The sequence below is a fragment of the Prionailurus viverrinus genome, chromosome D1, assembly GCF_022837055.1.
Source record: "Prionailurus viverrinus isolate Anna chromosome D1, UM_Priviv_1.0, whole genome shotgun sequence".
NCBI lineage: Eukaryota > Metazoa > Chordata > Mammalia > Carnivora > Felidae > Prionailurus > Prionailurus viverrinus.
Window position 1 is genome coordinate 86,921,962 of NC_062570.1, and position 25,586 is coordinate 86,947,547.

General features: G+C 41.6%; 1 long non-coding RNA gene across 3 annotated transcripts in view; it reads left to right on the top strand.

The window, feature by feature from the left end:
- LOC125177248 (uncharacterized) overlaps positions 1-25,586 on the top strand; it is an 88,521-nt gene that overhangs the window by 5,274 nt on the left and 57,661 nt on the right. For all 3 annotated transcript variants that reach the window (XR_007156545.1, XR_007156546.1, XR_007156544.1), the window contains exon 2: positions 24,764-24,916. This is a non-coding gene — a long non-coding RNA (uncharacterized LOC125177248). The remainder of the gene's footprint in view (positions 1-24,763; positions 24,917-25,586) is intronic.

Consider the following 25,586-nt stretch of genomic DNA (forward strand, 5'->3'; position numbering starts at 1 on the left):
CGGATGAGCCATTAGTGAAGAGCCACCTGGGCCTTCGTCTGTGAACCCGGATATGTAGCTGGTCGGCAGGAGAAGGATGTGTATTCACTAGAGGTGGACTGGGAGAAGAGGGGTGGAGGGGTGAGGAAGGGGAGTTGTCAGAATTCCTAGCAGAGGTTTACCAAGACAAAAAAATCTGACAATGTTTAAGGAGCAATGGCTTGCAAAGCTCATAATCACAGCTCTCTGTAAATTTTGGCAAACCAAGGCTTTCTTTGCCTTTTAGAAATGATTGTTCCAAAGCTTTCTCTCTCTCTCTCTCTCTCTCTCTCTCTCTCTCTCTCTCTCAATCTCTCTCTCTCTCTCTCTCCCTCTCTCTCTCTCTCTAATCAAGGAGTTTACCAGAGAAAGGGAATAGTCCCCCTTTTTTCAGCAGGGACATCTCAGCTTTTGCGTGCTATCAGTTCATTCACTACGGGGCAAACTATTTACTGGCACTTCCGTTGTGCCAAGCATTGTGGCAGGGACCGGAAAGACAGGAGTAAGAGGACAGGCTCTACTCTGCTCACACAGAGGTTACATTCCAGTAGGGATGACAGAAAAATTACACGCAAACAAGGCAGATGCTTCCAGATAGGGATAACTGCTACGAAGGAACAAGGAGATTTTCTAGACTAGAGGACTAAAAGTAAGACAGGGATGGGAACAAATATACTCCCGCTTCTTCCCATCTTTTACCTGCACTGCCCTATCTTAATGTGTTTGTTAGTATCCTACCTTACTGTTGGTGGGGGGGGTGGGGTGGGCAAGAAGGGCTTGAAGGATTTGGAATGTTTGCTCTGGACAGATCTCTGCCAATCAGGGGGCTGGACTTATGGAATCAGGAGGGTGGCAGTTTCTATAGGGCTGGATTAAAATCACCACCACCAGCTGAGTGTGAAAGTTACCTGTGCAACACTCCATCTTCTCCTCTTCAAGATAAAAACAACAGCACCTATTCAAGTTGAGAGAACTGGATGAGGAAAGGCATGTAAATTTCCTAGTTCATGGAGAGCACTCTATAAATGGTGACTGTTACTTGTATTCATAGAGACTCTGTTTTCCTTTGCTTCTAATTAGTTGATAAGTTCTACACTTAGTATCAATATTGGTGTGGGTTAAGAAAATCTGCACTGTTGTTGGATCAGGGAGAAGGGCAGGAAGAGAAGCCCTTTGCCAACAAGTCTGACCTTAAGCAAAGTGGTTGCCACCTTAAAGTGAATCGAAATCATTCTGTCCTACAGCCAGGCCTGAAAAGGAAATATATGGCTTCTGCTTCAAAATCAAGCTTAGATTCTTTCCTTTCAGTACAGAAGGCTATATAGGTCAGCATCAGCTTGAAAAGTTTAGGATTGTACTGTTCCTTACAGCCACGTTTCAGATATGCAGTGTGGTCCAGAATAAAGAATCCTGGGCTAGGTATAAAATTACCTTGGCTTGGGGTGCCTGGGTGGCTCCATTGGTTGAACATCTGACTCTTGATTTCCTCTCAGGTCATGATCCCAGGGTCGTGGGATTGAGCCCTGTGTAGGGCTCCATGCTGAGTGTGGAACCTGCTTAGGATTCTCTCTCTCTTTCCTTCTGCCTCTCTCTCAAATTAAAAACAAACAAACAAACACCTGGGCTCAAATCCTGTTTCTGCCAATAACCCAATGGCCATGGCCTTGGGGAAATAGCTTAAGCTCTTGATTTTTTCAATATCCTTATCTGTAAAATGAGGATGATCGTAAGAATGAAATAAAGCAAACAGAGTGATTTAAAAACTGCAAAATGCTAAGCAACACACACAGAGAAACAGCAAGACCACTTGTAACATGGGAACTAACCAGGGCAAGAAATGCTACAGGGCGCTGGAGAGTATATCACTTTCTCTCCTGTTTCTCTGTTTGTAAAGTGGGCATAGTACCTTTCTCACAGGACTGTTGCAAGAATTAAATGAGACATATGTAACTACCTGGCATAGAGTGCTTGCTACCTAAATGCTGCTGTTACTATTATTGTTATCTTTCTCTGGCCATTCTCCTTGCTCCCAGAGCTGAGCTTTACGTTTTCACACTGATAGTTTTTTTTACTGTGGCAGTATGAAATAGTATAAAGAGCAGGGCTTAGAGCTCAGATGGCTCTGATCGTCTCTTTATTCTTTGTTGTCCCTGAGGCTTAGGGTTCATAACTGTAAAAATGGAGCTAATGATACATTCATTTCACAGAGCTGTTTTGAGAACAGATTAACACAATGCTTGTCAAGTGCCTGCATGGTGCTTGGCATGTAGTCAGAAATCAATAAATGGTAGTTCTTAAATTTTCAGTTTGTTTAATCAGAGAATATTAATTTACTTCAAAAAACAGATCAGCCACCAAGAACTTGAATTACAGCATGATTCTGAGCACACACAGAAAAAAAGTCCCATCTTCTTTTAAATTCACCTGTACCACATTGAAATCTCACTCCACATAGGAAGGACTTTGCAGTCAAGGCATTGGCAATGACTTTCCTTTTTGACTATGAGTCCTTTAGGTAATAAGTTAGAATCCCATTTATTTTCTCTGAGTTTCTTTGCAGAATGTCCAGCATATATCAAGAACTTTAGTGATCTCATGTTTTTCAAAATAAGCAGAAAACTGTTTCCAGCCAATGAAGAGAAAAAAAAATGGTTTGACTCTCTTCCTGGAGTTGCCACATAGCTTTTATTAATAGCTCTGTAAACAGGCTTGAACATAGTATCAGCTGGCCGCTTAAGATATTACAAAAGTTTATGAGAAGTTGCTTAGGAAAAACAAGATAGAGTCATTAGAAATCTGATACTGGTCAATAGTGCCTTTATTCCAAGGCTCCATAAATCACACACAAATGAAACTTCTATTGTGATCACTGTTCCAGATCTAAAGGATCTCCCTCTCCCTTTTAGTAGAAATTAAATACATTTAAGAAAGCCCAAGATTTTTTTCTCTCCCGATACAGTGGCTAATTACAAAATTTCCTAAGAGGTAATAAATATTAAACTCTAATCAACAGTTGTGACACACAATGAATGATAAACACATAACTTTGATTCTCTATTTAGGGCATATGTTTATCTTTAATTATCCCCAACCTGAGAATGGAATAACTGTTGTTCTCTGTTATGTTTATTATTTATTTCTAGAGTGACACCACATTTTTATCTTACCCCAAAGAGTCTCAGGTTAAGCTGTTGTCCAGCTTAATCATTAATTGCTCTCTTTTTACTTCCCAAAGTGTCCTGGTTGGTAAGGACTCCACTTGCTTAAAATTTTATTTTATAAAAAAGACAGATTCAAGAAAGCAATCAGAACAAAAGTGAAAGACAAGAGTTAATTGTGGCTAGTGAGGAGAACAAAAAGTTGGATTAATATTAGAAATCAAAGGATGAAGATAATTACCGTAATTGAGCATAAAACTTAGTTCTGAGCTTCCCAACAGCCAAGTCAAAAAAGGAAAATACCGGGGCGCCTGGGTGGCGCAGTCGGTTAAACGTCCGACTTCAGCCAGGTCACGATCTCGCGGTCCATGAGTTCGAGCCCCGCGTCAGGCTCTGGGCTGATGGCTCGAAGCCTGGAGCCTGCTTCCGATTCTGTGTCTCCCTCTCTCTCTGCCCCTCTCCCGTTCATGCTCTGTCTCTCTCTGTCCCAAAAATAAATAAAAACGTTGAAAAAAAATTAAAAAAAAAAAAGGAAAATAAAACTAGTGACACATCTCCCATTATGAAATAGTAAGAAGAAACTCAGTTTTTTCAGAAAAGATAAAATTTTCTAGTACTAAACTCTGACAGAAACTTAGCTTACTGGCCTTTCTCTAAGGGTCATCAGATAATGGTTAGTGACTTCAACAATAACGTTTCAAAAGATGCAGAGACGTTCTCTGGTGGCTTCTCATTTCAATCCAATGGTGCAGTAACAAAATTATAGTTCTTTAAAAAATCAAACAAACAAAAAAACCCAAGCTTTTTCTAAAAAGAAAGAGGCAGTAATGTAATTCCTTTTTATAGTTTTCTGAGTCTGGCCTGATTCAAACTAACCTAATGCATTAATTTTCAGAAACTGCCAACTGATAATTAAAGAAAAAAAAACACCTTTTGTTCATTAATCATCAAATAAATTTCAATGTGAACCAAAACACTGCTAGGAACCTGACCCTTGTTCTCTTTGTGATCTGATTTGGGGAGAGCCCTAGGGCAGTAGTAGCTCTTAACTGGGGTGATTTTCTACCTCCCCCTGCGCAGGGCATCTGGCAAAGTCTGGAGACACTGTGATTGTCTCAACTTGGTGGAGGTAGGAGGGCGGATGTTACTGGCATCTAGAGGCCAGGGGTGCTGCTAACCACTCTAAACAGTCCCCCCCACCATAAAGAATTATCGTGCCTAAAATGTCAGCAGTGCTGAGGTTGAGGAAGCCTGCTTGAGAAGAGACCATCATTTCTAGCTGGGGTAAAAAGAAGCTTCATGGAGGAGGGACCCTTGAGCTAGGTTCTCCCACCCCATTCCAGTGGAGCTGGAGGGTGCCTCTCCCCAGCCTCAATAAATGGTGAGAACAAAAACAGGCAGGTGAGAAAAGGCAAGGCATGTTGTAGGGATGCCTTCCACAAAGGCAACTGTGGGTTAACTAATTTAGCCAGAAAAGAGGGAGAATCTATGTGAAGCAATAAGAGAGAAAGCCAGAGAGTACACGTGAATTTAGGGCAAAGAGTTTCTGTTCTGATGTTATGCTCCAAGATCCCTAAACATTGCTAGTGTTATTGTGCTTTTTTTTAAACTACACAAATCAAAAGCAGCATAAACTTTTATGTTCACAAAGATCATCTTTGGAATACCGACTTGTGCTGTATATATATGGATAAGTACATGTTTTTTTCTACTCCCCTACATCATTTTTCACCACTTACATAGTAGGGATTCCTTCGAACTCCGTTTTATATCACATTAAATTAAAAAAAAATTAGTGCCTACTTAAAAATACAACCTACCAAGGCACAGAAAATTCTGAACCACTGCTGTAATTAATAGAACATTGTAGGAATCACCATTAAGAAATATTATTCTGACCTAGTTCTCCATGTCACGCTGCAGACTGCCCTTTTCTTGAATCATGGAATGCTTTGTGAGAAAGGACGGCAAAGCTGGGTCCCTCGGTATTAGCCATCTCACCGCTCAAAGTTCAGCCAGAAGTGGGACAAAACCCTCTTCACCATGTTGACATGTTTACTTCTGGGGGAGGAAAATATTACTGTTGCCCAATTCGGCTTTCCATTCCATTCACTTGCCTGGGAACATATGTTTTATTCTTTCCTTTGATGATTTACAAATAAATTAGCATGATCCACTAAGGTCTGCCAACATATATGCGTTACTGGAGAAATCTGAGATGTTGAAAAATGACTGTAATTTATTGTATCCCGATACTTTCTTCTTACAGACCAAATAAATAGCATCAGTTAGTTTATATACCTGACATATTTATTGCAGTAGTCCCGCGAGCACTTCCCATAGTCGTGTGTTCTCACACATTGTTTTCACGAATTGTGTTTTGAAAGAAGTCTAGGGAAATTCAGGCCAGAGAAACAAGATGTTATCTTTTGGAAAGGATGAGCCCACTCTTGGAAGAGGATAATCCATTCAGAGCTTTCGAAAGCCGATGTCCTCCAGTGGGTGTGATAAATCCACAGGATCTGAATCCAGGATTTTGCACTAGGACCTTGAAATCAGCAGGAACAATTTAGTTGTGCTCCAGATAAACACAGTGTGTTGTTGTTGTTGTTGTTATTATTATTATTATTATTATTAGATAAACACGAACATCTGTTAGGCCAATTTTGCCCTATTTCCTTAAGGCAATTGCATTCACTGAACACAGTTCTAGTTATGTCTATCTTAACTGGATCTGAGATGAGTGCAAAATGCCAAAGCTGCTCCTTGATCATCTGTCTCTGTGTTTGAAATACAGATATAAAAAATAGAAAAATTCACCTGTCATCTCAGATGGGTCACGTGCTTGGAGACCCCCACGGAGACTAGAGTTCCCTCCTGAATTCCATCAATAGAACCATTTTCAAAAGACAAGTATATTTGAGATAGCTGGGCTTCTTCACTTTTAAATAAATGTTGGACATGCTTTAAGTAATTTGGGGGAGGTGGAGCAGCAAGAGGATTCTAAATAGTTTCTAAGAAATTCTCGATCATCTCCTTTTCCTAATTCAATATGCTACCTTCCCAGGTAACATTCACTTCACACAGGATATGTAAGGTAATTTTTCTCTGGGTTGAAACAGCAGGGGTGCCTGGCTGAGTGTCTGACTTCGGCCTCAGGTCATGATCTCATGGTTTGTGGTTTCGAGCCCCGTGTCAGGCTGTGTGCTGACAGCTTGGAGCCTGGAGCCTGTTTCACATTCTGTGTGTCCCTCTCTCTCTGCCCCTCTCCCACTTGTGCTCTGTCTCTATCTCAAAAATAAATAAAATGATTTTTTAATTAAAAAAAAAAAAGAAACAGCAGTTTGCAGCAGGTTACAACTGCAAGGCACTTTAAAGAGCATCTAGCCCTCATTTTTCAGATAAAACATTATATGACTTGCCCCAGATTGCCCTGCTAGTTAGTGGCAGAGCTCTCCCTAAGGTCAGGCCCATGGGAGGCAAGATCCATCCTTCTGTCACAGCATTCATTGTTCACACTTACGGAGTACATATCGCAGTCCCAATAATCAAACAGGAGGCACCCAGTCCTTGCTCTCAACTTGCTCTGTCTGGCTGTGCTGTAGGACTTGGTCACTATTGAAACAGGGTGTGGAAGCTCCACTGTAAGAAATATCCTTGTTACAACCCTCCCTCGTACCAGGTCCAAGAATTCTCTTCAGTTCTCCCCTGTGGGAATCAGGGAGACTAAAGGCCACTTCATTAAAGTTTTAGAGAGAGGGCCTATGGTGGGCCTGTAAATAATTACCTAATCACAATATTGTTAAAATTAAGAAAGCATCATTATAACTTATGGAGGACCTGACATCCAGGGATATCTCACACACTGACAACCATCTTTTTTGTTTGAATTAGTAAATGATGCCTTGCAGACGTTTAGCAACAAGGATGCCCCAAGGGGGAGCTCTTCTGGTTTGGAACTGAATTGAAGCGAGTGGCTCATCAAACCCAAAGCACCACAAGCCTTTCCAAACTGCATTTAGTAGCATAATCAAAGGAAGATAACCAGAAAGCCACAAAGAAACCGTTAATCCTCTCTACCCTGTATTTTTTGTTGCCTGTTTAAGGCTGATGAAATCCTGACAGCATGGCGGGGGGTGGGGGGGAGGAGTGTTACACAACGTGCAAGCATCACAGACATTTATCAAAGATCAAGTTCCAAGATGTAAAACAAAATAAAACAAAGATTTTCTCCTAATTTGACTCCCAAAGGACTCAAAAAGCATTTCAAACGTGTCCAGTAAGGCATTAAAAATAATTATCCCATAGAGTAATTTCTCCCTTGGTTGTTTTAATATATTTTTGTCTACAAACAAGTGAAGTTTTCTAAACTGCTCCCTTGGCTTACTTTGAAAGGTCTCTAGAACAAAAGTACTTTGGGTGACCCCAGGATACCTGGCAACAGTAACCAAGGATGTGGATGAGGCTGAGAAAGATAAAAACAGACGATGCACTTTTTGATGTCAGACCTAAAATATTGTATACTTAAAACAGAATAAAATGTTGGAAGCCTAGAAACAAAGAATAATCCCATCAGGAAAATTAGTGAGCTTATTTAAGAGAATGTTAAGTAAAATTTCTCAAAGTGTACTATAAAATCACTCTTATGCTACCCAGATGGCCCTGTGGGGTGACTTCTTTATGTAATTAGAATTGGCTTTCCTCCCCTTTTCCTCCTTCTTGCCTCCTCCTTCTCCTTCTCTTCTTTTCGTAATAATAGTTATTATTATTATTGGCCATCATTTACTGAGTGGCTGGTCTCTCTCATACATTCTCTCTACTTCTCATAACAACCATTTTAATTAACGGTTATGATCCCCATTTCTGAGATGAGGAAATAGATGCTGAGAGGTTGGAACTGCCCACTATTAACCACTGAGGATGTAATGCAGCCAGAACAACAGTCAATGCTCTGTGTGGTGTAGCATCCGAATTCTGGAAGGAAGTGAAGTAGATAAACTTCGGGGATCCACTTCTGCAGAAGCCCTTGGCCTAGCTTATTCTCAGATTCATACTTAGGGTCCAGCCTAATTATGACAAGATCCACAGACCCAATTAAAATTAAATTGCTTTTATCACAGAAACTGTTTCCAACCACACGGTGTCAACTAAAGTCTACCCACCCGCTTCCTGTTTGTATCAAATTCTGGCATGCCCTACTTCATACAATGGCTGTGTCCCTGAAATTAATTTTTTTTTTTTTGTTAAATAGTGAATAACAGTATTACTGCACTGTGGGGGAGTTATAGAAAGAACTTACTATTTCAAGGAATCCCAAGGCAATTTTTTTCCCTTTCTAAATGATTCCCCCCTCTCTCTTTCTCTGCCTCTCTTCAGACCTGAATTTTCATGTGCAGGATTGAATCGAGAGGAGCAGTGGCATGTATGAGTACACCAATATTGTGTTTAGATAAACTAGGAGGAAACTCTATTGAAGCGTCCACGTAGGCTTCCAACAAGGTGGCTCACAAAATATCTCAGGGCTAGCCATTTTCTGATGGTCACAGGAAGAGGAAAATGCACCTTTGTAAACCCAGAGCTCACATGTACTATAGATGTTCACCTGTGCATGCACACACACGCACACACAACCGTTCCTGACATTTACTGAGCTGAGCCTTCTCAATTTTTCTTCTTACAAGGGCAGCTTCTGTTTACATGTGTCTCCCCTCCTCACTCCCACTTGCACAAACAATCCTGAAGTTGTGAGCTAAAGGGATATTACCAATTTAAAAAGGAAAATGGCTTCATAGGGGCAAATTGGCACCTTCTGGTTATATGAAAAGACAAGACTCCATTACAGTTGACTTTCTGGAACTTCTCATACAGTTGGTAGGAGAGATGGGTTAAATATCCCAGGGAGGGAGTCCCAGACTCAAAAGTTGAGACAGCTCTGGCTGGCTGAGTGCCTTAGGAAGACAGCTGTGGGTCCTCAGTCAGGTATTTGGGACCACCACTCTTCTCAGAAATGCATCTTGGTTCCAGTTTCCCCTTTATCTCTGGCAGTAAGCACTGTGATAATGAACTGAAGACTGTGGGTAGAACTTGGAGCCAGCTGCTGAAGGATGCCCCACCCTGCTGGGGTCCAACCCAGAAAGCAAGAGCAGCTCTCTTAGCCTAAGCCATGCTTCAAAGGCTGGGCATGAAACTTCTTGGTTCAGTTTTTTGTTGTTATTGTTTTGTTTTGCTTTGTTTTGTTTTGTTTTGTTTGCAACCTTTCAGGATTCACAAATGAAGCTTTAAAGCTTATAAGGGTGGCATTCCCGCCATGTTGGTCATTTGGCTTCTTTGAAGAGTGGACAGGTCTGGGCAGGCTAGCAGTGGCACAAGGATAGGAATAACAATAAATAATAATGGCTACCTTTTATTGGGTGTTTGTTGAATGACTGGCACTATGCTACCTATTTTCTTAGATTATTTCATTTTATCCCTACAGAAACTCTGAGGAAAAGTCATATAAACATCCCCATTATATATATGAGGCATAGAAAGCTTGTCATTTGTCCAAAGTCCCACAGATGGAAAATGGCAGACTCCCTCCAAACTCTGCCAGTATTTCCCATTAGCCAAATCCTACTGGAAGTGGAAGGCAAGAAAGCCCATCATGGCAATCTATACAGGTCAGCCTCTAGTGGCCCAGAGCAAGGTGAAGAAAGGTGGACATGGACTCAGAGGGGGCTTGTAGGCCTGAGACTGACCTTATCCCAACCTTCACTTGATTCCTATTTGGCCGACTATATAATGATATATTAGAAATAATTCTCTCTTGGAATTTTGAAGACATTGCTCTTTGCCTTTCCGCTTCTAGCATTGCTTTTGGGAAATCCAAAGCCATTCTGGTTTCTGAGCCCATATATAAATTAGCTTTTTCTTCCTGAAAGTTTCTAGGGTCTTCAGGAGTCCCCTAAAATGCCCGATTCAACTCCCAATCGATCTATTAAATAAATTATCCCAACAGCTATTTTGAAAAACAATTTACAGAGACAGGAAAAGGAATTACTTATCCATTTTTGGAGAAATCACTTTTCCCTTAAGCAACATTTAGAGGCCAGTCTAATAGAGGTATTGAATTTTGAATTTTGTTTAAAATACATCTTCCGGGGAAAATCATGTCAGAGATGGGGAGGAAAAAAATCACGATAGTGGGAGTATCCAAAATTATAGTATTTCTACTCAACATCTAAAAATGTCTGTTATCCTGTCCTCACATGAAATCGCTGTTGAGTAAGATCAACCTAGGTTACCACTAAACACCGTGTGTCTTTTCAATAGCCTGGGGCCGCAGACTCTTCAAAAAGCAGATTTATAAAACATTAATCTTAGAAAAATGGTAAGATTTGGTGCACGGTGCGCCTGGGTGGCTCAGTCAGTTGAGTGTCCAACTTCAGCTTAGGTCATGATCTCGCAGTTCGTGAATTCGAGCCCCTCATCGGGCTCACTGCTGTCAGCACAGACCCCACTTTGGATCCTTTGTCCCCCTTTCCCTCCACCCCTCGCCCCCCAAAAAATAAATTTGAAAGAAAAAGACAAATGATAAGCTTTATTTTTAATAAGGTTATTATTTTACATGAGATATCATAACTGGGAGATTACCCTGTTGTAGAAACCAGAATCCAATAAGTTACCCCAGCACAGAACAATGTGGGTGACAGAAATTCTTTTGTAGGTTGTCGTCTCCCAATGGAGCCAAAGTTGCTTGGCCCGAGATTATTTCCATGGTCTGTTGGACACCAAAGATGAGGCTGGCTCTTGGCCACGAGCTAGGCTGCCCAGTCAATAAGACCTGCTTTCAACAACCCAAGGCTGCACTGACTTCTGATTTTTTTTTTTTTAACAATAGAAATGAAACTGCCACAGGGAAGAGAGAGAACAATGGTGTTTTGACAAATGGAACAAAGATCTAGCTTGACTGACAATTCAGGTCAGAAAGAAAAAGAAGGCACAGGAAGACTGGTGTGGGTCCTCCCTCTTGCCAAGAAGCAAGCACTCTGTGGGAGGTTTCCACCGACATGACGAACTGGCTCAGCAGTGGCCATTTGGGTTGAGCAATTGTGTTGGATGTTTTCTGGCAAAAGGGTGCTTTTTCTAGGACTTCAAATATAATTAGAGTAAAAACTGCGCAATCAACACGTACAGCCAGAGTATCTTTGAAACCTAAGGAAGGAAGAACCAGTGAGAACTTGTGAGATTCCCTGAAAAATGTTATTGTCCTGTTTCTTTGGAGATCTGCTAGAATAGGTCAGATGGAGTTCTGGCCTGTGGATGGGGCTTGGCTAAGAAACCTCTAGCTGCCCTTTCGAGACTTGTAATCCTCTAAAAATGGAAATTAGGAAGCATTCATTCATGACCTTGAAAAAAATGTTTATAAAAGTATATTATAATGTATCAGTGAAACGAGCTGGGAAAAGGGTTTATGTGAAAGTTCATGTGAGAAATGCAGCTATTAGCACGCATGCCATTCCCCACCTTGACCCCAGCAGGAATGTGTAAATTGTAACATATGGAATGTAAGCGTCTGTTGAGATGTTTCATAAATCTGCCTGGCAATGAGCATCACAAGGCCCTGCGTGAGAACGGGCCCCAGAAAGGGAGAGACGGTGAATGTCACATCTAACTCTAGGCTGCTAATCAGCCCAGAATCTGACAATCAAAAATGTGCAGACAATGTTCTTTAATAATATCGGTTACTTTCTGACAAAGTGAGCTTTTTTTTTTTTTATGGGACCCAGCCTAGGAATAGAAAATACATTCATCCATTCACTCAAGAAACGTTTATCAAGAGCCTGTAACATGGCAGGCAGTGTGCTGGGCACCACAAGTACAGTGGGAACCAGAGAGAGAGATGCTGCCTTGCTGCCTTACAACCTGAGGTGTGTAGAAAAACAGATGTTAAACAAGTAATAACAAAAATAATTTTATAATTACAATTTGGATAACTGCTAGAAAGGAAAACAATAGCTTGTGCCAACAGTACACCCCCTTGTCCAAACTTTCTACGTGGATTATCCCATTTAATCCTCATATATCCTCCTGTGGTAGATGCTATTATTTGCCCCGTTTTATTTATGTTTGTTTATTTTTGAGAATGAGAGAGATAGAATGCGAGTGGGGGAGGTGCAGAGAGAGAGAGAGAGAGAGAGAGAGAGACAGAATCTGAAGAAGGCTCCAGGCTCTGAGCTGTCAGCACAGAGCCCGACGCGGGGCTCGAACTCACGGACAGTGAGATCATGACCTCAGCCGAAAGTTGGATACCCAACCGACTGAGCCACCCAGGTACCCCTAGCTCCATTTTAAAGATGAAGAAATAGGAGCACCTGGGTGGCTCAATCTGTTGGGTCTGACTTTTGGTTTCTGCTCAGGTCATGATGTCACGGTTTGTCAGATGGAGCCCTGCATCAGGCTCCCTGCTGATAGTGCGGAGCCTGCTTGAGATTCTCTCTCTCTCTCTCTCTCTCTCTCTCTCTCTCTGCTCCTCCACCACTTGTGTGCATGCACACGTGCATGCTCTCTCTCTCAAAATAAATATCAAAAAAATAAAGATAAAGAAATAAAGTCATGAAGGTCTGCACATCTTGCCACACAGCTAATGAGTGGTGGGCTCAGAATATAGTGTCAGTCAGCGTGAGTCCAGGCCCCCAGTTCCTGACTCTATGCCATTTTTTTTAATGACCTTTTAATGAGGAAAGAGCACTGATTTAGATTTGCAAGTTAAAGAAAATGTCTCTCAGGATATGATTTTAGGCCAAGCCCAAAGATAAGTAGGAATTAATTGGCTAGAAGAAGTATTTCAAAATTGGTGAAATAGCACGTCAAAAGGTCCTGCAGCAGAAGGAGTTGGCTTTGGAGGCTGGCGTAACTGGGGTGTGGGGGGGTGAAGGCAAGGCTGGAAGGTAGGCAAGGGTCAGAGCAGGTGGGACCTTGTAAATCCTGCTAAGAGTCTTGAGCTAAATCCTGATTAGCGTGGAGCTCCTGAACGACCACACTTTGTCTGGGCCTCAGTGGAGTTACCCCAGGCACAACTGCTACAGCTAGGAGAGGAGACACGTTCTTCCCATGGAGGATAGAGGCTACTGCTGAGCTAGGAACTCAACCCTCCTTCCCACTGTCTCCTGCAGAAGAAAGAGGATTCTACATAGTTCTGTTCTTATCAGCTCTCTGTCCTCTGCTGTAGTTAGAAGATGGCGATGTTCAGAAGAGACTGATGTTATGTGCTGAATGTTTATGTCCCCCCCCCCCCCCCGCCCCGAATTCATATGTTGAAATCCTGATCCTCAATGTGATGGTATTAGGAGCTGGGGCCTTTGGGAGGTAATCAGGTCATGAGGGCAGAGTTCTCGAAGATGGGATTAGTGCCCTCATAAGAAGAGACAGAGGGGGCGCCCGGGTGGCTCAGTCGGTTAAGCATCTGACTTCGGCTCAGGTCATGATCTCGCAGCTTGTGAGTTCAAGCTCCACGTTGGGCTCTGTGCTGACAGCTCAGAGCCTGGAGCCTGCTTCAGATTCTGTGTCTCCCTCTTTCTGCCCCTCCCCTGCTCACGCTCTGTCTCTCTCTCTAAAAAATAAAATATTTTTAAAAATTAAAAAAAAGAGGGGTGCCTGGGTGGCGCAGTCGGTTAAGCGTCTGACTTCAGCCAGGTCACGATCTCGCGGTCCATGAGTTCGAGCCCCGCGTCGGGCTCTGGGCTGATGGCTCAGAGCCTGGAGCCTGTTTCCGATTCTGTGTCTCCCTCTCTCTCTGCCCCTCCCCCGTTCATGCTCTGTCTCTCTCTGTCCCAAAAATAAATAAACGTTGAAAAAAAAATTTTAAAAAAAATTTAAAAAAAGAAAGGGAAGAGACAGAGAACTAGCTCCCTGTGAGGATAAAATGAGGCGTTGGCCATTTGCAAGCGGGAAGAGGGCTCTCCCAGAATATGACCGTGCTGGCACCCTGATCTTACACTTCCATCCTCCAGAAATGTGAGAAATTTCTGTTGTTTATAAGCCACCCAGTGTATGGTAATCAGTGATAGCAGCCCAAACTGACTAAGACAACTGGAAAACGTGGGCACTTCAGTGGCTCAGTCTATCAAGGTAACCAAGAGTCTGACCAAGCTGACCAAGAGTCTGTCAACCTAAACTCTTGGTTTAGGCTCAAGTCACGATCTCACTCACGGTTCGGGAGTTTAAGCCTCACGTCGGGTTCTGTGCTGGCAGCACAGAGCCTACTTAGGATTCTCTCTCTCTTCCTCTCTCTGTGCCTCTCCCCTGTTTGTGCACTCTCCCTCCCTCAAAACAAATAAATATTAAATTTTTTTTTAAAAAGACAACTGGCAAATCAAGAATTCATTCAGCACTACCTAATATTAACCTCAGGCACCACCATTAATTTTGGCATTGTCCAAACCACAGGAATTAAGATTAAGAAAACTATCCCCCCCGCTCCAAATTTCCAAGTTAAAAATGTCAGCATTTCCTTACATTCCTGAGACAGACACTCTGTTATTCTAGGGTGTTTCTTGAAATCAATTCTTTCATTTATTCATTCATCAAAGGTTTATGTACCTATTGTGTGGCAGACATGAAGGATAGGAAAGCAAGTAAGACTCAAGCCCCCGTGGGAGGCAGAATAATGCATCCTCAAAATGTCCTGGAACCTGTGAACATATTACCTTATGTGGCTGAAGAGTGTTTTGCAGATGTGTATAAGTTAAGGACCTTGAGTGGGGAGATCATCCTGGATTAGGCAGGTGGCCCCATATAATCAGAAGAGTCCATTTAAGAGTGAAAGAGGGAGACAGGAGGGTCAGAGTCAGAGAAGCAGTTGTAAGGACTGAGGGAGAGTAAGCGATGCATTTCCTGGGTTGGGGCCACAAGCCAAGGAACAAGGGCAGCCTCTGGAAGCTGGAAAAGGCGAGGATTGGATCCTCCACTGGAGCCACCAGAAAGGGATGGAGCCCTCCTAGCCTACCTTGCTTTTTAGCCCAGTAAGACCCTCTTGGGATTTCTCATCTTCATAACCATAAGATAACAAGTTTGTATTGTTTCAGACCACTAAATTTGTGATCATTTTTACACCAGCAGTAGGAAACAAATGCACTCCCCGTTCCAGCCAGAACCTGGCCCAGGACAGACATTTTAATCCCTCAGTTTCCCACTAGTGCCCAGATGCAGCCTCGTAGTCTCCCAACTCAGCAGTCCAGGGGGGGCACTCACTTACATCCTGCGGGGTGGATGCAACTCAGGGGTCTGTGCAACCACTTACCCCTGAGTGTGACCCCACCGGCATTGCTGTATACCCAAATATTAATTATGTGGATATTTCTTAATAATTCTTCTAGAGTGGGGTTTCTAAATTGGTTCTGCCCCCTGATTGCTGTGTCTCCTCGGGCAAATTACCTACATTCATTCCCGGGCTTCAATTTCATTACCTTTAAGATAATAATATCTACGTCCAGGATTGTGAAGCCTAGGTGACTTTGGTATTAAAGCATTAAAAATCATAACCTGGCACACAGGATGTGCTCAACAAATTTTAACATGGTCATGATGACTGCTATGATTATTCCCTACAGTGCTTAACATGAGGCTTAAAAGTCCTTTGGGGGCATGCCGTTTACAGTGTGGGACACACACTGGACGGGCAAGAGTGGGTGTCAGTGGACAAGGGCTAATCGGGGGGAGATTGAATTAGGGTGAGAGGGTCAAAATGGAATGAAGTGGGTGGGCTTGACAGATACGGCAGAAGTAAAACCACCAGACCGGTTGGTGAGTGGCATTTGGGGGTGGAGATGTGCCAGGAACGACAAAGTCAGAAGCCTTATGATGATGTGCTAATACGGCATGGAATGAATCCTTATTTTGCTTTTGTGCTCTCCTGCTCCCTGGTTTTTTCCTACTGCGGTCCTCTTTCCTGTCTTCCCATAATAAAGAAACATCATACAAATTAAAAAAAAAAAAAAAAGAGCAAAAGGAGGCACCAGATATAAAAGTGTAAACTATTTGGCAACATGTAGCAAAATAAGAGACTTCTTGTACCTGAATTTGGGCTTTTTCTTGCCACTATGTGGAGGAGGCATCATAATTGGGAGGAAAGAGGGAGTATAAGGCAAAAGAGGAAGAAAAAAATAAATAGAATTAAAATGTAGGAATTGATTTTTAGAAAAATAAATTAATGAGTAGCATAAGAAAGAGGTTTTTTATTTTTTTTTTTTTAAATTTTTTTTTCAACGTTTATTTATTTTTGGGACAGAGAGAGACAGAGCATGAACGGGGGAGGGGCAGAGAGAGAGGGAGACACAGAATCGGAAACAGGCTCCAGGCTCTGAGCCATCAGCCCAGAGCCTGACGCGGGGCTCGAGCTCACGGACCGCGAGATCGTGACCTGGCTGAAGTCAGACGCCTAACTGACTGCGCCACCCAGGCGCCCCAAGGTTTTTTATTTTTAATGCCTGTAATGAGTTTGGGCTGGAGGTGTAGGCAGCAGGTAGCAGAGAAACCAAGCCCTCTGTGCCTGTGCAGGGTATGGATGGGGACAGGGACTGACCGATGGGGAAGAGGGAAATGTTTTGGAGACAGAGGAGAGCTGGTTTCCAGGCCCCACTTTGCCACCAATGAGCATTTGAGCACGGAGTTTACCCGCAAGGATTCCATGAGGTAGCTCTTGTGTTCGTGGGATCTATAAAGTTCCAGGGAGCTGAAGGGAGGGGTACAGTCCCCAGAGGAGCCCATCTCGCTGGCATGTGAGTTGCCGCTAATATCTCACAGGCCTCACCAGCTGGAGGGTAGCTAAAGGGAACCACCTTCTCCCAAAAGGATGTACATGCCCTTCTGCCTCTGTCCTCCCAAAGTGACTCCTATGAAAGCTGGAATGTGTCTGAGCTGGCCTGCCAGGAATTGCTGAATGGTGGAGTTTATTTCTGCATGAAACAAAACACCTATTTTTTCCCCCCATTCTGCCTGGGTCCATGATTTGGCTGTATTTAGCAGAAGAAAGGCAGGGAAAAGGCACACTTTGAAATTGTAGCAAGCATTTGAGCAGATTGAATTTAATTTTGGATACAAATGTCCAGGAAAAGTCTCCCTTGGCTCCCGCTTGTGGTTCACTGAGGCATAAGGTGATGCTCCATCGAAAGGCCTGCTGATCTCAGCCAGTGCCAGCTGATAATGACAAAGTGCAGGAGGAGGGGGCGGTAGGCTGAGCCCAAGGAGGGATGCTCTTCCCCAGGATGCTTCCAAAGACTCTGCCCAGCTCCACCGTGCATGGTGGGACAGAGGGCAAGAACCTGAGAGCTGCTCGAGTCCCAGCTTGGCAATAAACATGCTGCATAGCCTTTTCCCACAGCTTAGGTTTGATTTTCCTGGTCCATGAAATAAAGGGACTGGAATAGATGAGCTATAAGATCTTTTCTTCCTGATGTTTTAGGATTCTGACATTTGGAGCATCTATAGATGCTGGAAAGGAATGCCAGCCAAATGTGTAGGTTAAAATTTGGCACAACTATTTGGGAGGGCATTAGCTTCCAAATGTTTTAAGGTACATGCCCTTGGCCAGGTGTCAATTCTTGGGATGTATCCTGTGGAAATACTAGCATAAGTATGCAAGCATGGATGTTTATAACTGCAAAACATAAAAAACAACTTTTGTGTCTACTAGTAGGGAAGTGGCTAAATAAATCTACGATACAACCACAATAAAGAATGCACATCCATATGTACTAAAAAATAAAAATATCCCAAATATAACTTTAAATGAAAAAAATTAAATTGCTGAGTAAAAATTATATATAGTGTGATTACATTTTTCTGAAATGAAATCCAGGTATGTGTAATGCATATTATATTTAGTTATATATTTATATGCATATGCCTAGAGAAAAAGTTTCACACCAAAAGTAATGTGGCTTCCTGTGGGGCTGCAGAGTTCAGTATAGTAGCCACGTGTAACTACTAAGTTCAAAATATAGCTGGTGTAACTAGGAACTGGATTTTAAAATTTTATTTAATTTTGGGATGCCTGGGTGGCTCAGTCAGTTAAGCTTCCGACTCTTGATTTTGGCTTAGGTCACGATCTCATGGTTCATGAGTTCGAACCCTGCATTGGGCTCTGCGCTGGCAGCATGGAGCCTGCTTGGGATTCTCTCTCCTCTCTCTCTGCCTCTCTCTCTCTCTCTCTCTTTCAAAAATAAATAAATAAACTTTAAAAATAAAGTTTAATTTAATTTTAACTACTTCATATTTAATTTAAAAACGGGTACTTCAACTGTATGTTTTGTGAAATCTAAATACAAATCAAGTATTTTCAATAAAAGTTTAGCATCCAAATTGAGATGTAAGTGAAAAGTACACACCAGATTTAGAAGACTTAGTACCAAAAGTAGTAAATATCTCCATAATAATTGTATATTTTATGAATAATTTGTTAATGTTGATTATATGTTGAAGTAGTAATATTTGGGATACATTACTTTAAATAAAATATATCTTTGAAATTAATTACACCTGTTCCTTTTTACTTTTTTAATGTGGCTACTAGAAAACTTTAAATTACATATATGGCTCACATTATATTTCTACTGAGTACTGCTGCTTTGGGAAGTGGAATAGCAGAGAAGCTAGACTAACTTTTTATTTATATACTTTCATATTGTTTCATATTGTTACAGTATTGTTACAGCTTTGCCATCACGTTATTATAAAGTGGAACTCTCATTGTGGTATCTCTGTGATTTTCCAGCATCTTCTGATTGCTTGACCCTTTTTTGGATGACTGCTATCCTCAGCAAGGATACCTCTGCCTGACAACCATCCCAGCTGTGTTGGAAAAGGGTTGTTTCTCAGAGAGTAGGAGTTAAGCCCAAGAGAGGGAAAAAAAAGAGAAATAATCCTTAAAGAAATCTCCCCTGTTCTCTCCTGCTCCCTCCTTCTCCTGTATCAAGATTCCCCAAAGCTTTAGGGGATCTTTAGTCCTACGCTGAACTTCCTACCTCACTAAATGACAAGGCCAGGATGTTAATGTTCCCCACACAGACACGTCTGCATTATACATAAAGATGTCTGTGTTACACATAAACACATTATGGCTGTAACAATATCACTTTCAAAGGAGCACTAATCCGCTGAAGTCATCGAGTCAGAAAACATTTGTTTCTCCATGTCTTGTGTCTGAGCTGTGTGTGAGAGAGAATAGTAGGAAGGAGGGAAGGAGGAAGGATGGAGGGAAGGACAAAAAGTGACAGAGTGCACTTAATAAAACCCTTCTTTGCAGAGGCAGCTTTTCAAATTGTGCCTCTGGTTTCTTATTTGTTTGCTATGGTGTCACTCCCCTATACAATTTTCTGTTTAAAAACATTGATTATAATATTTTCTTTTTTTTTTAATCTTTATTTATTTTTGAGAGAGAGACAGAGCGTGAGCAGGGGAGGAACAGAGAGAGGGAGACATAGAATCTGAAACAGGCTCCAGGCTCTGAGCTGTTAGCACAGAGCCCGACGCGAGGCTTGAACTCATGAACCTTGAGATCATGACCTGAGCTGAAGTCGGCCCCTTAACAACTGAGCCACCCAGGCGCCCCTGATTATAATCTTTTCTATACATACTGACAGATATACAGATGACCCTAGTCATAATTTTGGGTATGACGTTGGGTTTGAATGGATGTCATAAGGTGATGGTGGAGAAAAACTCAGCTGTGGTTCTCAAGGTCGAGGAAATAGCTCCATGCTCCCCCAAAACCCCAATTACCCATATCTCCCTAGATCATGTCTCCCTAGATCATATTCACTTGTTTCTATTTGTCTTCCTTGCTAGGCACCTCTGTTCCCAGTACTTAGCACAGAGTCTTACAAAGAGTAGGCTTTTAATAAAAGTTTGTTGGTTGAATGAATGGAAGAATGAATGAAGAAATAAACAGCCCTACCCGTCAAGGGTCAGTCTTATCTAAAACATTAATGAAATTAGAGTTTCATCTCAAAAATGGACTTTTAAAATTTTCCATCTTGTTTACACTGTGTTTATTAAATACCTATTATGGGCTAAAAGCTTGCTAAGCCCATATTTTACCCACACACACACATACACACATACACACAAGGTCCCTGCCCTTATGAAGTTTACAGTCTGGGGAGAGAGGGAAGGCAGAGGTCAGGCATAAATACACAAAATTAAAAATTACAAATGGTAATAAGTGTTCCCAAAGATATGATCAGGGATGATGACAGAGAATAAAGGAAGGGGCTATGCCAGTTTAGCCAAGCCAATTTTTCTCTTCTCTGAAAAAGTGACATTTAAGCCAAAGCACTGAGGATTGGGAGTCAACTATTGAATAAACAAGTTAGGGTTGGGAGGGGTACAGAAGACAGGAAGAGTCTTCCACACACCCAGGAGCAACACTTGCTGCTTCTGTGACTTGCCATCCAAATGTGCTCTGTAATTCGAACGTGACTTGATTCATGTGGGTGTTAGGGCCCATACTAATTTGCATGCCTGGCTAGGTGTGGGAGTCTGTTGGGACCCACATGCTCAGAGTGTAAAGAGGCTGATTTCCCTTATTAGAAGGGCCATGTGATTGTAAGGGGGGGTGTTCTGGCAGTGGGCTGAGGAGTGGTTGGCATTAGGCTGGTAATTTCATTCCCTTGTTTTCAAGGTTGTCTCATATTTCTTTAACATTAGCTTCTGCTTTTCAGATCTCTCACTAATCAAGTTTTATTTTATTTATTTATTAAAAAAATTTTTAATGTTTATTTATTTTTGAGAGAGAGAGAGAGAGAGAGACAGAGCATGAGTGGGAGAGAGGGAGACACAGAGTCTGAAGCAGGCTCCAGGCTCTGAGTTGTCAGCACAGAGCCTGATGTGGGGTTTGAACCCATGAGCTGTAAGATCATGACCTGAGCCGAAGTCAGACGCTTAACCGACTGAGCCTCCCAGGTGCTCCAAGTTTTATTTTAAATATGTATATTCCTGTTGTCAGTAGTTAAATTGGATTCATAAGAGAGAGAATTCTTACTTTTCACCTTATACTCCTTATCCCTTTTGACTACTTTAAGATAGGAGTTTTTATAACTTATAAAACTAGTAATACATACAATTGTAAGCTATATATACAGTTGTTTAACATGTAACCCTATGACTATGGATGGGAACTGGTTTTCTTCTGATTATTAATGCAATATAAGCTCAATGAATTTAGATTTGGAAAACTCAGAAAAAAATAAAAAATAAAGTAAAATTCTCCATAACTTCATCATGTAAAGATTACCACTGATAATGTCTTGTTATATTCTTTCCCAATGCCTTTTTAGAAATAGGATCAAATTCTACTTGTTAATTTCTAAAGCTGGCTTTTAAAAACTCAATATATGTAGAAACCTTTCCATGACAATAAATGCTGAGCTTTTGTATGGATATATCATCATTTAAGTTAATGGACATTTAGGTTGCAATTTTTACCACACAATTAACTTTTAATCTAAATTTTTATGAAATTTTATGTGTCTGTCACCATCCAGAGGTTTTGCCTGATTCCTCACTATTCAGCAAACAAAAGTGATTCTTACTTGGCAATCAAAAAATAGGATTTTCTTTGCAAGTACATAATTAAGTACTTCAGGTAAGTTCCAATGAGTGCAAACTAGATGTTTGAAAATCTAGATCAAATTCAGGACTGTTTCCTAACCAAATCAAATTCAGGACTGTTTCCTAACATCGCTAAGCAATTTAAACTGCAAGTTTCACCCTTTCAAAATTCCCTTCAAGTTTCCCTAAAAATGCCCTTTCTTAAAATATCAACTTCTCAGAAGGTTGGTGGTGAGGGGTAGGGAACCATGCCCCCTGAAGTATCTAATGCTTTAAGACTAGCTCATGTCTGTTGCTTGGAGGTGGTGGGGTGAGGCGGGGGGATGAGTACTCCCCCAGAGTCCATTGCTCTCGTCACAGCTGTTACCCTGTGACCAACATGTCAGGCAGGTGAGGAGGGCAGGACAAGAGGCAAAGTTCCACATGCCTAGGAATCAGAAGTGTGTAGGTTGGAAGGATTCTAGTCGTTGGAAGCCCCCACATGGCAGGACTCGAAAAAGAGAACCTCAACCAGTCTCTCCAGCAAAACAGAACATCAGCCAGGGCTGGGATCTTGCAAGATCTTCATGCAAGATCAGCCTGCCTCAAGCCAGGGAATACACAACGATTCGCCCCACCTTCAAACCTGATGTTCCCCTTAGTTACAATCCTGTGATTTCCAAAAGACTATTTTCTGTTTCTTTTCAGCTATAGCAACCTGCTCTCTTAAATAGCTTCTTTATCTAGTGGGGCAATTACAGTCTGTGACTAACAGCTGTGGTTCATAAACATGAGTTTCACTGTTTGGGTCAGTAGTTCTTAGCCTTTTCCGAACGGCAACTCCCCCAGCTGATCTTGGCATTAAGAGAAGCACCTCTCCCTCAGCACTCTGATGGGTACTCAATAGTGCAGTTTACTGGTGGAGGGTTCTGTTTTCCCATTATAAAGGAGGTGACATTTTTATTAAGTTGCAAGTCCTGGCATCTAATGCCAAACATATTTCTGGATGTTGGTTTTATTAGTGGTTTTAACTTTCCCCATTGAGTTTTTCTTTGTATTCCAAATAGCCATGTCTTTCTTTTAGAAAAAAAGGTCCTTTCAAAAAGTAGTTCTTCACTGTAAAACTTGAAGGAGAAAATCTGCAAGATCTAAGGCTTGATGGTGAGTTCTTAGACCTGACACCAAAAGCACATTCCATAAAAGAAAATAAAAAGATAAATCACACTTCTAAAGAATTAAAAGCTTTTGCTGTGTGAAAGACTATGTAAAGAGGAGGAAAAGACAAGCTTCAGACTAGGAGAAAATATTATTTGCAAACCACACATCTGACTAAGGATTTGTATCAAGAATATATAAAGAACTCTCAAATTTCAACAGGAAAAACAAACAACCTAATTAGAAAATGGACAACAGAAGAGCCGTAGCATCAAAGAGGGTATACAGACAGCAAATGAGCACATGAAAAGTTGTTCACCATCACTAGCCATTAACGAAATGCATTTGACCATGATGAGATACTACTACACATCTATTAAGGTAGCTAAAGTAAAAAAAATAACGACAATGCCAATGCCAAATGCTGACAGGGAATCAGAGAAATTGGATCTCTCATACATGCCTGGTGGGAACGTAAAATGGTACATTGACTCTGGAGAATAGGTTGGCAGTTTCTTAAAAAAACTAAACATAGGGGCGCCTGGCTGGCTGAGTCAGTGGAGCATGTGACTCTTGATCTCGGGGTCATGAGTTTGAGCCCCACATTGGGTGTAGAGATTACTTATATAAATAAAAACTTAAAAAACCTAAACATAGACTTTCCATATGACCCAGCAAATTATCCCTGGGCAGTTACGGAGAGAAATGAAAAAAACCTGAACACAAATATTCATAGCAGCTTTATTGGCGATAGCCAAAATGCGCAAAATGCTAAAACATCCATCAATAAATAGTTAAACTATGGTCTGCCATACCACGGAATCAAACTCAACAACAACAAAAAAGCCAACTATTGATATATGCAACAACCTGGAAGGACCTCGAGGGCATTATGCTGAGTGAAAAAAGCAAATCTCCAAAGGTCACATACTGTATGATTCCATTTATATCACATTTGTGAAATTATAGAGATGGAATTCTAGAGATGAGCAGGAGGTGGGGAAGGAGGAAGCTTAGTGTGGCTATAAAGGGTAGTATGAGGGAGATCTTTGTAGTGGTAGAATGGTTCTGCATCTATATTGCAGTGGTGCTCACACAAATCAACACATGTAATAAAATCACACACACACACACACACACACACACACACACACACACACTGTACCAATGTCGATTTCCTGGCTTTCATATTGTACTATAGTTAAATAAGATGTAACTACAGAGGGAAATGGGTAAGGGTATCCAGGACCATTCTGTGCTATCTTTGCAACTTTCTGACTCTGGAATTGTTTCAAAATAAAAATTTTTCTTTAAAGAAATTCATGCTTAGTGTAGAAAATTTAGAAGGTGTAGGAAAAAATATGAAGAATACGGTTTTAAAATTCATACCCTTTTGATATATGTATTTGTTTTAGAATGTTAGAGTTTATTGCTTAATTTTTGATTTGAGATAAAAGTCACTTAACATAAAATGTCATTTTAACTTTTTTAAGTGTACGATTCAATGGTGGTTTTGGTTTATTCACCATATTGTGCAACCATCACCATTGCACAATTCCAAACATTTCCATGAGCCAAAAGGAAACTCCATATCCATTAGGCCCTTTTCCCTCCCCTGCAATAACTAATCTACTTTCCACATCCCGTATGATTTTACATTTACAAAGTGTGCCTATACGTGGAATCATACAACATATGGTCCTTTGTGACTGGCTTCTTTCACTAAGCATAATATTTTCAAGGTTCATCCATGTAGTAGCCTGTATAAGTACTCCATTGCCTTTTGTGGTTGAATGATATTCCACTGTATGGATATATTTAATTTTTATTTTTGATAAAAATTTTTCTTTGTTCCTTTACTTCAGGATCTGTTTTAGATAGTTTAGTGAACTCTCTCCAGCCTGGACTGCTGACCTGTGACCTCCCATTATTCAAACCAAGGCTGACACATGTGGGCATCTGGAGCTTTATTCCCTCACTTCTCAGCCTCACCTCCTAAAATAAAGATGCTCCATCAGGTAAGTTGTTAACTGGGACTCACAAGGTCTATGCAGGGGAGGATGTCCTTGTGGCCCATCAGAGATGATAAGCCAAGTCAAATGAATGGTGTCAGGGCGGGAGGGATGGGAGACAGCCAGCCTGTCTATGAACAGCAGAGCAACTTTAGTAGCTCCTGGTCACAGGCTTGACCCACCTCTCTAGAACAAGGAGCACTAAATATTTTTCCCAAAGCAATATTTTGCTAGCCTGTTTTGGAAAAACAAACGTGTTGCCAGAGTGTCCCAGCTCTCCACATTGTGCTCCTGAGTCTAGAGCTGTCTGTCCTACAGTGTTGCGGTCACCTGCTCTCTATTAAGCATTCTTTCCTTCTGTCACTGGTGTCAGAACTGGGCTGAGTTGACTGTGCCCATAGTACACTGGTGTCTTAATGAATGTGAAGCCTATTTACTGAGCCCTTTCAATGCGTAGGCCCTGGACTGAGCCCCTTTTTAAAATTTTTTCAATGTTTATTATTTTTGAAAGACCGAGCGTGAGTGGGGGAGGGGCAGAGAGAGAGGAAGACACAAAATCCGAAGCAGGCTCCAGGCTCTGAGCTGTCAGCACAGAGCCCAACATGGGGCTCGAACTCACAAACAATGAGATCATGACCTGAGCCAAAGTTGGATGCTTCCCCAACTGAGCCACCCA